Consider the following 17,220-nt stretch of genomic DNA (forward strand, 5'->3'; position numbering starts at 1 on the left):
ATAAAATGAAACAAGCAGTAAAAAAAAAATTACTTGACAGGCAAATTTGGTGTTACACATTCTGCATTTCTTTTCAGTCCTTCAAACTTTCTGAACACTATAATTTGTTTCTGGTACAGCGTCACTATCATCAAAGATGTTGGACTTTATTAGATGTGCTCCCTAAGGGATGTCTTTTCTTAAATAAAAAAAGAAAAATGAATACAAGCTTACACAATTGAGTTTCAGAATAATCACTAGTGGGATAAGCATAGAAAAGACTGATGCAGAAAAGCAAAATGTAGGACAACCTACATTTACTACCAACATGGTGAGTAACTGAGAAAATCCGGAATAGTCTATTGGTATGCGGAGTTTCTCAGACTCCCTACTAAGTTATTTCAGAAGCTAGCAACTTAATTTCTTTATAAATTCGGCATAAGCTTTATCCAAAGATGATGTTGTACATGAGCTTTTGAGACCACATACATTCCTTCAGATGTGATCAAAAATCAGTTGTGTTCTCTGTTCAACAGGCGTCCCAGATCCAATAAAAACAGTTTGAAAATGGAATTCAGGAAGTGCTTAGCTCCTTGCTTGTATGAATTGTATATAGCCCTGGACTTGGGTGAACTTCAGAGAGCCACAGAGCTCACACTCAGTATTGGGGCTAAGTCTACACCACTTCCTTTCCTTTTCCTCTTTGCCCCAGTTGTTGGATTCTTCATGGGGTGGGGGCAGGTTAGAGGATAAAACTCCAAGGCCTTGGTTGTTCTATACTTCCTCACTTCTATGTGCAATAAACAAGCATTGATACGGTGCTGAAGTTCCAACCTAAACCTTACTGAGTTTGATTCTTAACATCAACAGTATTTCACTTGATAAAAGTCTCTTTGATAAAAGCATAATGGCAATTTAAAAGTAATAGATCTGTGGCCCTGTAATCTCTCCCTCAATGTCCCTTCTTTATTCATGAATAAAACATGAAACCTTTCCGGATAAAATAGTAAATCAGGGGGCCCCCTTTTCCAATTTGGATTCCCCTTTACAATACCTGGGATCCATGGCTTGATCCTGAATTCTCCCATTTTATCCTCTCCATCTGTACCCTGGGGACACCTCCTTAACTGTTATACCAACTGGGTATTTGCCCTCACTATGTCACAGGGGCTGGTACCTGTGACATAGTGAGGCAAAGGCGATTGGCACCATGTTGCTAACTGAGCCAGAAGCTGAACGCCCGGTAGTAGAACTAGCTGAGCTTTTGGGAGACACAGATGGCCCGTTAGCTTTGCAGCGGGGGCAGGGTTCGCCTGGAGGCAAAAGGCACGGAAGACATGAACATTTCCACCATCCTGGCTGTGGAGTAGAACAGTTTAAACACTCTTGATAGACAGAGACATTTCTCTTATTGCAGGTACTGCACTACCAGTGTTCCTGACCAGCAAGTTGACAGGCTAGACAGTTCTGATAGCTTAGGTAATTCAAGGTCTGACAGGAATTGCAGGTATTAGGGATGTGAATCGTTTTTCAACGATTAAAATTATCGTCCGATAATGTTTATATCGTCTTAAATCGTTATAGAACACGATACAATAGAAATTCTAACGATTTATCGTTAAAAATCATTAAATCGTGTTAGTGCGCACTAACTCGAGTTAGTGCGCACTAACTCCCCGTTCGTGCGCACTAACTCGATTTAGTGCGCACTAACTGAAAATGATACAACTAAACACTTTCCAGGTCACTGAAGGTCAGTTAGGAATGAATATGTGTTCCTATTGGCTGGCTGCCCTCTTATCTATTGATGTTACCAAGGTTACCACTGAGGTGATGGTTGGGGGGATGGGAAATGGAACTGGAAACTAACGAACACCAACAGAAAATGAAACAAAGTGTTCACACTTCCCAGGTCAGTAAAGGTCACTTAGGAATGAATATGTATGTATGTATTCCTATTGGCTGGCTGTGCTCTTATCTATTGATGTTACCAATATGGTTGGGGGGATGTGAAATGGAAACAGTTGGAAGCTTGACAAAAAAAGTAATGTAATGATCAGCACTCACGTGACTGGAACTTGTTTGTTTATTATTTTTGTTAGCAGGCACCTGAAATGCTAGTGCATGTTGAATTTGCCAATCACTGTGCATTTTAGAAAGGTGGTCCTGGCTGGAACTGTACACAGTTCAAATATATGTAATTGATTGTTGGTAAGTGTATTTTTTAAGTAGCCACACTGGCACCAGTATGTTTACTTTTCCTCCTACTTAACTCACTAGCTCAGCTTTGTAAGAAGGGCTTCTCTGCTTGTGTGTTGTTTTTGTTTGGTGTGAGGAGAGCAGAAACATCAGATCTTTATTCAATCTACTACAGTCATCTCTTACAGTGCCCTATCCCTATTAATTCCAGGAGTGTTGTGATCTTCCTGCACACAGTGCCCTAACCCTGATACCAGTCTGAGACAGCTCCCTCCCTGCATTACTAGTGAGAGGCTGGCTTCACAGACAGGGGGGAGCTGCCTGACCCTCACTCCTGACTTCCCCATGTCCCAGCTAGTGAATGGTGTGTGGGTGAGGGGGGGGGGGAGGATGGTGAAGTCTGAGACAGCTCCCTCCCTGCATTACTAGTGAGAGGCTGGCTTCACAGACAGGGGGGAGCTGCCTGACCCTCACTCCTGACTTCCCCCATGTCCCAGCTAGTGAATGGTGTGTGGGTGAGGGGGGGGGGGGGAGGATGGTGAAGTCTGAGACAGCTCCCTCCCTGCATTACTAGTGAGAGGCTGGCTTCGCAGACAGGGGGGAGCTGCCTGACCCTCACTCCTGACTTCCCCCATGTCCCAGCTAGTGAATGGTGTGTGGGTGAGGGGGGGGGGGGAGGATGGTGAAGTCTGAGACAGCTCCCTCCCTGCATTACTAGTGAGAGGCTGGCTTCACAGACAGGGGGGAGCTTCCTGTCCCTCACTCCTGACTTCCCCCATGTCCCAGCTAGTGAATGGTGTGTGGGTGAGGGGGGGGGGGGGTGGATGGTGAAGTCTGAGACAGCTCCCTCCCTGCATTACTAGTGAGAGGCTGGCTTCACAGACAGGGGGGAGCTGCCTGACCCTCACTCCTGACTTCCCCCATGTCCCAGCTAGTGAATGGTGTGTGGGTAAGGGGGGGGGGGGGGGAGGATGGTGAAGTCTGAGACAGCTCCCTCCCTGCATTACTAGTGAGAGGCTGGCTTCACAGACAGGGGGGAGCTGCCTGACCCTCACTCCTCCGGGGTATTGTGATCTTCCTGCACACAGTGCCCTATCCCTGATACCAGGGGTGTTGTGATCTTCCTGCATGCAGTGCCCTATCCCTATTAATACCAGGAGTGTTGTGATCTTCCTGCATGCAGTGCCCTATCCCTATTAATACCAGGAGTGTTGTGATCTTCCTGCATGCAGTGCCCTATCCCTGATATCGGGATGTGTGCAAGAAGATCACAACACCCCCGGTATCAGGAATAGGGCACTGTGTGCAGGAAGATCACAACACCCCCAGTATCAGGAATAGGGCACTGTGTGCAGGAAGATCACAACACCCCTGGTATTAGGGATAGGGCACTGTGTGCAGGAAGATCACAACACTCCTGGTATTAATAGGGATAGGGCACTGTGTGCAGGAAGATCACAATACCCCTGGTATCAGGGTTTAGGGCACAAGTTCTAGTCACATTGACTGATCACATTACTTGTTTTGTCAAGCTACCAACTGTTTCCATTTCCCATCCCCCCATATACTGTCAGTAGGAAACTTGGTAACATGAATAAATAAGAGGGCAGCCAATAGGAATACATATTCATTCCTAAACTGACCTTAACTGACCTGAAAAGTGTCAAATTGTATCATTTTCAGTTAGTGCGCACTAACTCCCAGTTAGTGCGCACTAACTCCCGTTAGTGCGCACTAATCGGAAAAAAACGATTTTTAACGATTTTTTAACTAAAAAATCGTGCCTAAGACGATTTTCTTGCCCTGCCACACGATTTCTATCGTTAAGACGATATGGAAAACGATTCACATCCCTAGCAGGTATAAAACTTTGAAGGAGGCATCTTGTAATAGGAAAAAAAGGTTGACTCACCGGATTAGCACACAGACCTATCTCTTCCCCTGGAAATTTGATGGCTTCGGCATACTGTTACGCTTGGGCTGAGTTCAGGGGTAGTGAACACCACCCAAAAGGGTGGCTCCAGGGGGAGAGAGACAGGTATGGTTGGAAACCGTGTCTGGGTCCCGGCTGGGTCAGGGCAGACAGCAAGTAGCAGTGTCTGGGTCTAGGCTGGGTCAGGGCAGGCGGCAGTTAGCAGGGTCTGGGTCCAGGCTGGGTCAGGGCAGGAGGCAGATAGCAGTGTCTAGGTTCAGGCTGGATCAGGGCAGGCGGCAGATAGCAGTGTCTAGGTTCAGGCTGGGTCAGGGCAGGAGGCAGAGCAAGGCAGGTCAGAAGGCCCGTAGGCCACACACACACAGAAGGCCCGTTGGCCAGACACCGTAAGCGGGGCAAGGCAGGTCAGAAGGCCCATAGGCCACACACCGTAAGCGGGACAAGGCAGGTCAGAAGGCCCGTAGGCCACACACACACAGAAGGCCCGTAGGCCAGACACCGTAAGCGGGGCAAGGCAGGTCAGAAGGCCCGTAGGCCACACACACACAGAAGGCCCGTAGGCCACACACCGTAAGCGGGGCAAGGCAGGTCAGAAGGCCCGTAGGCCACACACACACAGAAGGCCCGTAGGCCACACACCGTAAGCGGGGCAGAGAGCCCGTAGGCCAAACACACACAGACAGTAGAGCAGAGGGCCTGTAGGACTGCACGCACAGTAAGCAAGGCAGGCAGGGCAGAAGGTCCGAAGACCATACACAGCACAAGGTAGAAGGCACGAAGGCCGCGCAAGGCAAGGCAAGGCAAGACAAGACAAGGTAGAAGGCCCGAAGGCCGCGCAAGGCAAGGCAAAGCAAGACAGAAGGCCCGAAGGCCGCGCAGGCAAGGCAAGGCAAGACAAGACAGAAGGCCGAAGGCCACGCAAGGCAAGGCAAGGCAAGACAAGGTAGAAGGCCCGAAGGCCACGCAAGGCAAGGCAAGACAAGGTAGAAGGCCCGAAGGCCACGCAAGGCAAGGCAAGGCAAGACAAGGTAGAAGGCCCGAAGGCCACGCAAGGCAAGGCAAGGCAAGGTAGAAGGCCCAAAGGCCACGCAAGGCAAGGCAAGGCAAGACAAGGTAGAAGGCCCAAAGGCCACGCAAGGCAAGGTAGAAGGCCCGAAGGCCACGCAAGGCAAGGCAAGGCAAGGCAAGACAGAAGGCCCGAAGGCCACGCAAGGCAAGGCAAGAGAAAAGTCCCAAAGGCAAGGCAAGGCTAGGCAAAGCAATGTCAAAGGACCACACGCACAGCAAGCAAGGAAGGAAGGCTAGAGCAGGGAGCCCAGGCGAGCTCGATGCCGAAGCACTGAGGGAACTGTCAGGCAGGGTTATAAGGGAAAGCCCAGAACATAGAGAGGAGAAGGGAGATAGACTGGGCCTGTCAGGAGAGCCAGCTCTAGAGGGACCCCTGGTGGTGAGGCGGTTGCACAGCAGCCATAGCCGTAACAGTTAGAATTAGACTACTTTAAATTTATAGGTGTATTCACTAATTAATCTGCTAGTGACCTACAAGGGAATGATTAAACTCTCAATAAGGGAGGGTGAAATAGTATGATGTATGTTTGGTATTAAATAGGTAATCAGAAAGGCAGGCAAAAACAGAAGTTTTTATGTTTTGAACTAAATAGGTAGTCAGAAAGGCAGGCAAAAAATTGAAGTTTATGTGTTTGTATTTCCCAATCCTCCCACCCCTCTCACACCCATACCTAGTTCATTCTTTAATTTATTGGCAGGTGATACTTTCACACTAAAAAAAAGAAAATCACCCTTTTAACTTAAAATCAGAAATTCCCCCAAACCTAATCAGTTTAATCATTCCCTTGTAAGTCACTACTGTTGTGTTCCGCGGCCGTGGACGGCCACGACCGCATTCCCCTACCTGACTTGGGCTGGCAGGCTGCCACGGCAGCGTCGGTTAAGTCGCGGGTACTGAGGCCTGTAGGTCTCCCTGCTCCGGCGCGGGCATCCACGACAGTCTCCATGTTTGGGAGCTGTCCCTGCTCCCTCCTCGTGGCATCGGGCAGCTTCCAGGCGGGCCTGGAATCCAAGATGGCCGCCGTCATCTTAGGCGCGAGACCACACCTCCTCACCAGATTTAAAGGGACCTGATCCCTTAAATTTCCTACAGCTGCTTCCAATGAGCCAGAGCAGAGGAAGTATATAAAAGGAGGCTTCCTCTGCTCATTCCTTGACTTGGCAACGTCTCCTGCTAGCGTTGTTTGAGTCTGCTTGCTTCTGTGAGTCTTCTTGTATTTTGGACCCATGCTTCTTGATTCCTGTCTCATCTTAGTGATTCCCGGTTCCTGACTTTGGATTGGCAAGCGGTGATTCCTGGTGTGTGATTTCGGACTAGCAAGCGGTGATTCCTGGTGTGAGACTTCAGACTGGCAAGTGGCGATCACTTGGTGTGTGACCTCGGACTGGTAAGTGATGACCCTCTGGCACTTGACCTCAGACTTCTTCTGGACCATCATCTCCAAGGGCCCACCTAAGTCCCAGCAGCCCGGATCCCTACGGGCTCCTCCTGGGGGGACGTCGGGCTTCCAGTGGCAAAGACTCAGTTGCATCATCGACGTCACGACTCCTCGTCTGTCTCCACAGCCACCTCAGTCTCCAGTGCCGAGGGTCAGCTGGTCGCATCTTCTGTTCTGCCTCGCCACCCGACAGAAGAACCTACGGATCCACCTCCTAAGTTATAACATCCTCCCGTCGGTCCAAGGGTTCACAAGCCTGAGCATAACAACTACCAGTTATATAGTGAATGCACTAATACATTTAAAGGACCCTAATTGTACGCAGGCCATAGCAATCTAAAACATAAGAAGGAACTGAACAAATTTAAGATGAAGGCAGCAGTCCAGCAGCAAGAGGGGGGCCTCCCAGTCTTTTGCATCATGTGTCACATGTATGATTATTTTACCTGCCAGTTAGAAATTGTACATGTGTATCTAATGCAGAGAGCTCCTATCTAATTATCAGTGGATTGCATTGCAGTATTTAGTGAGAGAGGTAATGGTGATGGGGCTGCTTGGCAATAGTAATCCCAATATGATCAAATTTGAATTAATGACTGGAAGGGGGGCAGTAAGTAAATCCACACCTCTAGTACTAAACTTTCAAAAGGGAAACTTTGATAACATGAGAAAATAGTTAAAAAATTGAAAGGTGTAGCTAGAAAGGTAAAAAGTGTGCAACAGGCATGGACACTGTTAAAAAATATAATCTTAGAAGCACAGTCCATATGTATTCTACACATTAAGAAAGGTGAAAGGAAGGTCAAATAATTGCCAGCATGGTTAAAAAGTGAGATGAAAGAGGTTATTTTAGCGAAAAGATCTTCATTTAAAAATTGGAAGAAGGATCCATCAGAAGAAAATAGGATTAAGCATAAACATTGGCAAGTTAAATGTAAGACATTGATAAGTAGGGATGTGAATCGTTTTTTGACGATTTAAAATATCGTCCGATATATTTTAAATCGTCAAAAATCGTTAGGGCCACGATACAATACCAATTCCCCTGATTTATTGTTAAAAAATCGTAAATCGGGGGAAGGGGGAGGGCAGGAAAACCGGCACACTAAAACCCCCTAAAACCCACCCCCGACCCTTTAAATTAAATCCCCCACCCTCCCGAACCCCCCCCCCAAATGCTTTAAATTACCTGGGGATCCAGCGGTGGTCCAGAACGGCGGCGGTCCGGAACGGCCCCCTCAATTGAATCCTTTTGTCTTCAGCCGGCGCCATTTTGCAAAATGGCCGCCGCAAAATGGCGGCGGCCATAGACAAAAACGATTCGACGCAGGAGGTCGTTCCAGACCCCCGCTGGACTTTTGGCAAGTCTTGTGGGGGTCAGGAGGCCCCCCAAGCTGGCCAAAAGTTTCTGGGAGTCCAGCGGGGTTCAGGAAGCGATTTCTTGCCGCGAATCGTTTTCCGTACGGAAAATGGCGCCGGCAGGAGATCGACTGCAGGAGGTCATTCAGCGGCGGTCCGGAACCCCCGCTGAACGACCTCCTGCAGTCGATCTCCTGCCGGCGCCATTTTCCGTATGGAAAACGATTCGCGGCAAGAAATCGCTTCCTGAACCCCGCTGGACTCCCAGAAACTTTTGGCCAGCTTGGGGGTGCCTCCTGACCCCCAAAAGACTTGCCAAAAGTCCAGCGGGGGTCCGGAACGACCTCCTGCGTCAAATCGTTTTTGTCTATGGCCGCCGCCATTTTGCGGCGGCCATTTTGCAAAATGGCGCCGGCTGAAGACAAAAGGATTCAATTGAGGGGGCCGTTCTGGACCGCCGCCGTTCTGGACCACCAGGTAATTTAAAGCATTTGGGGGGGGGGGTGGGGGGGGGGGGGGATTTAATTTAAAGGGTCGGGGGTGGGTTTTAGGGGGTTGGCTCACGATTTTAACGATTTTTCACGATATTTTTAAAACCCAAACGGCAACAATACGATTCCCTCCCCCTCCCAGCCGAAATCGATCGTTAAGACGATCGAGGACACGATTCACATCTCTATTGATAAGACAGGCTAAGAGAGATTTTGAAAAGAAGTTGGCCATAGAGGCAAAAACTCACAATAAAAACTTTTTAAAATGTATCCAAAGCAGAAAGACGGCAAGGGAGTCGGATGGACTGTTAGATGATCAAAGGGTTAAAGGGGCACTAAAGGAAGATAAGGCCATCGCGGAAAGATTAAACAATTTCTTTGCTTCTGTGTTTGAAGAGGATGTTGGGGAGAAACCTGTTCAGGTGATGGTTTTCAAGGGTGATGATTCAGATGAACTGAACCGAATCATGGTGAACCTGGACGAAGTGGTAGACCAGATTGACAAACTGAAGAATATTAAATCACCTGGACTGGATAGCATACACCGCAGGGTTCTGAAAGAACTAAAAAATGAAATTTCAGACCTATTTCAAATAATTTGTAACCTATCATTAAAATCAACCATTGTACCTGAAGATTGGAAGATAGACAATTTAACCCCGATATTTAAAAAGGGCTCCAGGAGTGATCTGGGAAACTAAAGACTAGTGAGCTTGACTTCAGTACTAGTTAAAATCATGGAAAGTGTTATAAAGAATATGTTATGTTAGGCGGCCTTGAGAGGCCTTGCATTCTGTTGTGTTGGGGGAGGCCTTGAGAGGCCTTGCATTCTGTTATGTTACGGGAACGCTGGGAGAGCGATCCCAACTTGAGAGGAATGTGTGTCCTTGGACCTCGCCATGATCCCAGAAGAATCCAAGACCGCACCGTGGGTTGGCGAGATGTGTCCCAGTATGGGCGGACAAAGTCTGACCCTCTGCTGGATCTGCATGCTTCTGGAAGCCAACAACATTATGTTGATATTTGAACAGTCCTCCGACCGTTCCCAGCCCTTTTGGACCTGTCGCTGGGTATTGGCAAGAAGCAGCAGGCCGGACTGAGGATGATGGCAGACAGAGGCCTTGTGACACAGAAGACTCAAGACAAGATGAGAAGACTCTGGAAGTGGATGAGGATCTTGGAAAACTCTCGATGAGACAAGGAACTTGGAAGACTCTTGGACAAGATGAGAAGCTGGGAAGGTTCAGACATTTGCACTGTCTCTCAGGGTGCCCTACACAGTTCACCCATGGGACTGGTCACGGACCACCCTGTCCCACTGCGCGCCCTACACAACCTGAAGAGGCTGGTCACGTACAACGCAGAGAGCAGGACAAGTGCAGGAAGGGAATCCAGCTGAGACGAAACTCCAATGACGAAGCAAGGTGTCATCTGGAGAACCACAGGAGCTGGAGGGTCAAGAGGACTCGGAAGCACAGGAAGATGGTCCAGCTAAGCCGATACTCCAATGACAGGAACAGGAACCGAGGGGATGGATTTACCCCAACAAGATGTCATCTGGAGAACCAAGGGAGCTGAAGGGTCAGGAGGATTCGGAACGAGCGAAGGAGGAGCGGAACCTCGGAACATCAGGAAGCCTGGAACATCAGGAAGCCTGGAACATCAGGAAGCCTGGACTAGGAACCTCAAAACATGAAGACATGGAACATCAGGAAACCACAGGAAGCAACGAAGATTCAGGAAGCAAGATGAGACATGGAGCTCCAACGAAGAACGAAGACCTGACAGAGTGCTGGAAGACAGGAACTCCCAGGGACAACTAACTCCAAAGCAAGGCAAGGCTGAAGTGCAGGAGAAGCCCTTATATAGGGCTTAGACAGGAAACAGTCCTTAGGTGGGGCCCAGGGCATATTCGGCCATGGGCCCTTTAAATCTGGTAAGGAGGCGCAGCTGTGCGCCTAGAGCAGGAAACAGGAAGCTGTGCAGGACCATGGTCAGTGGCCCTGCACAGACGTCATCGACGGAAAAGCAGGGCTGGGCCAAGGAGCAGGCCCCGATGTCGGCAGCGGCTCCTGTCACTGCAGGAGGGACCGGAAAGCCCGGGAACTGCGGCCTCCAGCCGCGAAGATGAAGCTGATGTCGGCTCCAGCCCCAGCCATGTTGAGGCACAGCGGCAAGGCCCGCCGTGCCGGGGAGGCACCCCGAAGCCTGCGGCTCCCGCCACGACGAAGATGACGAACTGACTGCGGCTCCTGCCACGAAGAGGATCGGCAGCTCCGTGCCGCGTTGAAGATGGCAAGACCGTAGTGAGAGGCCTGCTCGCGGGGGAAGGCTATGCGGGCAGGATTCATAATAGAATAAAATCACAAAACATCCAGCTTACCTAAGGGAAGACTTGCCTCACAAATCTACATTTTTTGAAGGTGTGAATAAACATGTGGACAAAGGTGAACCAGTAGTTTTGGTATATTTGGATTTTCAGAAGAAGTTTGACAAAACTCCACGAGAGGCTTCTAAAAAAACTAAAAAGTCATGGGATATGAGGCAATGTCCTTTTGTGGATTGCAAACTGGTTAAAAGACATGAAACAGAAAGTAGGATTAAATGGTCTATTTTCACAGTGAAAAAAGGTCTCAGGGATCTGTTCTTGGACAGGTGATCTGAAAAGGGGAATGACGAGTGAGGTGATCAAATTTGTGGATGACACAAAATCTCATGCAGATTGTGATAAATTGCAGGAGGACCTTGTGAGACTGGAAGATTGGGCTTCCAAATGGCAGATTAAATTTAACATTGACAAGTGCAAAGTGATGCATATAGGGAAAAATAACCCTTGCTCTAGTTACACAATGTTAGTTTCTATCTTAGGAGTTACCACCAAGGAAAAAGATCTAGACATCATAGTGGATAATACATTGAAATCGTCAGCTGCGGTAGTCAAAAAAGCAAACAGAATGTTAGGAATTATTAGAAAGGGAAAGGTGAATAAAACAGAAAATGTCACATTGCCTCTGTATCCCACCATGCTGAGACCGCACCTTGAGTACTGTTTACAATTCTGGTCACTGCATCTCAAAAAAGGTATAGTTGCACTGGAGAAGGTACAAAGAAGGGCGGCCAAAATGATAAAGGGGATGGAACAGCTCCACTATGAGGAAAGGCTAAAGAGGTTAGGGCTGTTCAGCTTGGAGAAGAGATGGCTGAGGGGGTATATGATAGAGATCTTTAAAATCATGAGAGGTCTAGAACGGATAGATTTGAATTGGTTATTTACTCTTTCGGATACTAGAAGGACAAAGGGGCACTCCATGTAGTTATCAAGTAGCACATTTAAAACTAATAAGAGAATTTTTTTTCACTCAACGCAAAATTGAGCTCTGGAATTGGTTACCAGAGGATGTGGTTAGTGCAGTTAGTGTAACTGGGTTTTAAAACGTTTTGGATAAGGTCTTGGAGGAGAAGTAATTTAACTGTAATTAATCAAGATGACTTGAGGAAAGCCACTGGAACCTTGTCAGATGTGTACTTATCATATCAACATACCAGCACTATATGGGGCGGATTTTCAGAGCCCTGCTCGCGTAAATCCGCCCAAAACCGGGCGGATTTACGCGAGCAGGGCCCTGCGCGCCGGGAAGCCTATTTTACATAGGCCTACCGGCGCGCGCAGAGCCCCGGGACTCGCGTAAGTCCCGGGGTTTTCGGAGGGGGCGTGTCGGGGGGCGGGCCCGAACCGCGCAGCATTTTCGGGGCGTGTCGGGAGCGTTCCGGGGGCGTGGCTACGGCCCGGGGCGGCCCGGGGGCGTGGCCGCGCCCTCCGGACCCGCCCCCAGGTCGCGTCCCGGCGCGCAGGAGGCCCGCTGACGCGCGGGGATTTACGCCTCCCTCTGGGAGGCGTAAATCCCCCGACAAAGGTAAGGGGAGGGGTTTAGACAGGGCCGGGCGGGTGGGTTAGGTAGGGGAAGGGAGGGGAAGGTGAGGGGAGGGAACGGGGGTAGGCTGCGCGGCTCGGCACGCGCCGGCTATACGAAATCGATAGCCTTGCGCGCGCCGATCCAGGATTTTAGCGGATACGCGCGGCTCCGCGCGTATCGACTAAAATCCAGCGTAGTTTTGTTTGCGCCTGGAGCGCAAACAAAAGTAGGCTATTCGCGCTCGTTTTAAAATCCGCCCCTATGTGAATATTTAAGTGGGAAAAAAAACTTTGACTATAAACTGCCAGAGAAAAAAAAACAGTCTTTTATAATCATAGTCTCATGTTTTAATACGCTTTTGTGCATCCCTAGTGAAAAATGTTTCTTCTTAATTTTTCAATATATTTAGCATCTTTTAAACCAGGATATCCACGATAAATATGTATGAGAGGAAATTTGCATGCACTGCCTCCATAACATGCACATTTTCTCTCATGCATGTTCATTGTGGATATCCTGAAAACCTGACTGGCTAGTGGGCCCCCAGGACAGGATTGGATACCACTGTTTCAAACAACACTTCCCTGTTTATGGATATTTTCACTTGACACAGCTGCGTTTTGAATTCCTACTTCAGGAGTGGAGTCTTCAAATTTCAAAGATTAATTTACAGCTGAATCTTTCCCTCCACAGAGTCTCTTTTTTTTATCTTTCTCAATTCAGAAAAAAATACCAGAGTTTAAAAAAACTGAACAAGGGCAACATAGCCAATGAGAAAGCATGTCAATCAAGAACATGTCAGAGTATACCATTCCAAATCTTTATTTAGACCATAGGGCGCCATAGAATTCAACCTAAAAATCCACATCCCCTGCTCTCCAATGCAATTGTACCTGATCAATGATTAACCACATTAGCTATATAAAATGATGTTGTTCTTCCATATAATGCATAACAATAGGGTATTTTGTATGATAAATAGGATGAACACTTATACAAGCTTCTTCAGATTTTAAATCGGATAAGTCCTTTTGGCTTTCAAATAAGGTTTTTTTAAATTGCATAACAAAAACTAGAAAATGGATTTAAAAAAAATATAAGCTGAGCCAATTATTATATTATGGATCAGGAATAAAAAGCTTTTTTTTCCCAGTTAACTTGTGTGGGACTAGGCATTTAGTCTGGTCCACCATAAATCCTAAGGAAAGAGAGAGAGCTCTGTGTGCGGGACCTTGCTGAGAGAGGCATAAGAGTACAAGCCCAGCTGGGATCAAGAGGGCCCAGGTCTGTAGGGATAGGAGCTCCTGACCTTCTCTGGAAGTTTGCGCAAAGGTAGGCAGTCTACTATTATTTTGTTTGCTGATTATGTTAATAAAATTTCAAATTGCATGAGTAAAAGCTGGAGTCAGCGTGATACCTGACTCCAGATAGTGAAAATTTGCTGTCATCCTCACATTTTTTTTTGTTTTAATTAAATGAAATGAAGCAAACATAAGACCATAAGAATATAAAATATGCCATGCTGAGTTAAACAAAGGTCCATTGATTACAGTATCCTGTGCCAGTTCAGGTTACAAATACTCAGCAGATCCCAAAAAGTAGATTACTATTGCTCACTCCTATGGTTAAACAATGGCTGTTTCAAGTCTGCCTGTCAAACTTACATACTTTTCTCAATGAACTTGTCCAAACCTCTTTTAAATCCATTTGCTAGTTTCCTTGGTCATGACTTCTGGCAGTAAATTCTATAGCTTGATTATGCGATGAGTAAAAACACATTTTCTACAATTTGTTTTAAATATGCTCTTGTTATTTTCATGGAGTGTCCCCTTGTTTTAGTATTATTTGAAAGAATAAATATCCATCCCCTAATTAACCATTTTACTATACTCATGGTATGACCATGCACATTTTCTTGGAATTGTCATAAATGGACATTGACAAATTTGGTTTACCGAGCTTGAGAACCTTTTTGGGACTTTTACATGCAGGTTAAATTTAAAAATAGGTATGTAAGGTGAATGAAAGAGATGATTGGGTGACCAGTTGTTTTTAGGGTTACACTTACAGGGTTGCTGACACCTTTTTTAGGCCTAGATTTCTCAAAATGCAGTAAATGTCACATGCAATAGGAAAAGGGATGAGTTTTATGGTAATAGTGGGGCAGATTTTAAAAAAATACGCGAGCGCGTACTTTTGTTCGCGCAGCAGGCGTGAACAAAAGTACACTGGATTTTATAAGATACGCGCGTATCTTATAAAATCCGGGGTCGGCGCGCGCAAGGGGGTGCACATTTGTGCCACCTGCGTGCGCCGAGCCCAGCGTGCGCTGCCTGTTCCCTCCGAGGCCGCTCCGATTTCGGAGCGGCCTCGGAGGGAACTTTTCTTTGCCCTCCCCCCACCTTCCCCTCCCTTCCCCTCCCTAACCCACCCCCCCGGCCCTATCTAAACCCCCCCCCCTTACATTTGTCGGCAAAGTTACGCCTGCTGAAAGCAGGCGTAACTTTGCGCGCGTCGCCGGCAGGCCCGCTCCGTCCTCCGGTCCTGGGGGCTGGTCCGGAGGCCTTGACCACGCCCCCGGGCCGGTACCATGCCCCCGGGCCTGCCCCCGAAACGCCGCGACCCGGGGCTTTACGCACGCCGGCGGCCTATGCAAAATAGGCGCGCTGGCGCGCGAGGGCCCTGCACGCGTAGATCCAGAAGGATTTACGCACGCGGCCCTTTTAAAATCCGCCCCAGTCTGTTTATCACAAAGTACAGTAAGTACCACAATTGTAATTCCTACCTACAACCAGAGAGAGAGAGAGAGAGAGAGAGAGAGAGAGAGAGAGAGAGAGAGAGAGAGAAGCACCTAGCTATAAGGCCCTTATAATACTTAGGTATTTACACCTCTATATGAGGCCCACCTAGTAACTCAAGGTGAGGTTTAAGTAGTAGTGTAGGGGTTAGGACTGGAGCCCCTTTGACATTCAGAGTGAGACGTACGAACAGAACAGTACACTCTTGTGAAGATTTGATGACCTTCGGATGAGATTTAGTTTTGGTTAAGCTCTTGGAGGAGAAGTCATTTAACTGTAATTAATCAAAATGACAGGGAATAGCCACTGCTATTATTGGCATCAGTAGCATGGGATCTATTTAGTGTGTGGGTACTTGCCAGGTACTTGTAGCCTGATTGGCCACTGTTGGAAACAGTATACTGGGCTCGATGGACCCTTGGTCTGACCCAGTATGGCAATTTCTTATTTTGTTATGTTCTTAACAATTCCAATTGTATTTGTATTTTGCTTATAATATTGTTTTCTTGCATTTGCTCTGCTGTACAGGACCAAATAGTATACTGTTATAGAAATTGCTATTCTAAAAAATGTGGTTGGCAGGCTCTAGTCAGTGCCATGTGTGTAAACATCTGTGGTTGGTTTTATACTTAGACTAAGACCACTTCAGAGATAGAGTGCAGGTTCAACCCACAGAAATGTCCTGCTCTACTGCATTAAATACTATATATTGTTTATTTACAGTTTTATTAGGAATGTATTTTTAATTAAACAATTTTCTATACCACTTCATTGTTTGAAACAAATGCCCAAAGCAGTGCAAGAAACATAAAAGAATGTGGAATATTTATACAAAAGATATATAAAATCAGAACAATGAAAATTAAATATAAGCAAAAACACCACAATGATCAGGGATTCTAAATATGTAAAACTATACAACAAAAGCCACAACATTGAAACAGAGACCATAACAGATAAAGACCATACAGCCCATACACATTTCCTGCTCAGTTTTTTAATTCCTTCAGAATTTCTCTTAGCTTGTCCATGGTCTCTTGAATTCCAGTACTTTCCTTGAAAAAATCAGACATATATAATGATTTAAAAATGAATCACATTACCAACATCCCAAATTAATAATAAGATCCCAAGTCACCCAGCACAAAAATCCATTAACCTGGAATCTTAAATGCCAGACCTAACTCATTCCATGCACAGCTCCATCTCATCACTACCCATAACTTAAAGCTCTATCACAATCTTTGTAAATTTAACCACTGTCTTCAAGTCACATGCTTATGTTCCCCCATACTAAGGTCAAAGTAACCAGGAAAGGAAAACATGATACACTTGTTTAAGGTCTCAGAAAATTTCAACCTTTTCCAGAATCACAAATAATTAAGCTGTAACCTTAGGTCCAATGGCAGGCTATTCCTTAGCAAAAGGGCTGCTATGGAAAAGACTCTAGTTGCATAATCACTCCATTTATCAAAGATATGGGCTTTGGAATATTGCTGAGATCAAGCGGTAAAGAGCGATCATGACAAGAAAATTAAACCATAATTACAGTCTAGAATCCCATACATTTACAATTCAATTGTCGTGCCCCCCATGAACTATTACTGAGGAGTGCGAGTCCAGATATGTATGGAGCTGAGTAGGTTCAGTAAACAGATATTTAGTATTTTGATATATTAACAAGCAATTACACGGATAACGCAGATTAAACTTAGCCCCCCTCAACATTACTTCAGCTTTCATCAATAGGAACTTCCTTCTTCGCTCATGAATGTTTCTTGTAATGTCCAGAAATATCCATATTTTCTGGCCATGAAAATGTTGAGACTGATTTCGAAAATATAACCTCAATACGGAATCTTTCTGAAATAAATGCAAAAGTGACCAGAAGCGTAGCTCTTATTTGAATATATGTCTCTTGCGTTAACTCCAGAACTTCTGAGATATTTAAAGTAGTATGAAGTTGCTCTTGTGTTTGCAAAGCTGATTTCACTTCTTTAGGTGCAGGAAGATAATATATTCTGGTAATTGCAGGTATAG

Source organism: Rhinatrema bivittatum, chromosome 3, assembly GCF_901001135.1.
Source record: "Rhinatrema bivittatum chromosome 3, aRhiBiv1.1, whole genome shotgun sequence".
In the NCBI taxonomy this organism is placed as follows: domain Eukaryota; kingdom Metazoa; phylum Chordata; class Amphibia; order Gymnophiona; family Rhinatrematidae; genus Rhinatrema; species Rhinatrema bivittatum.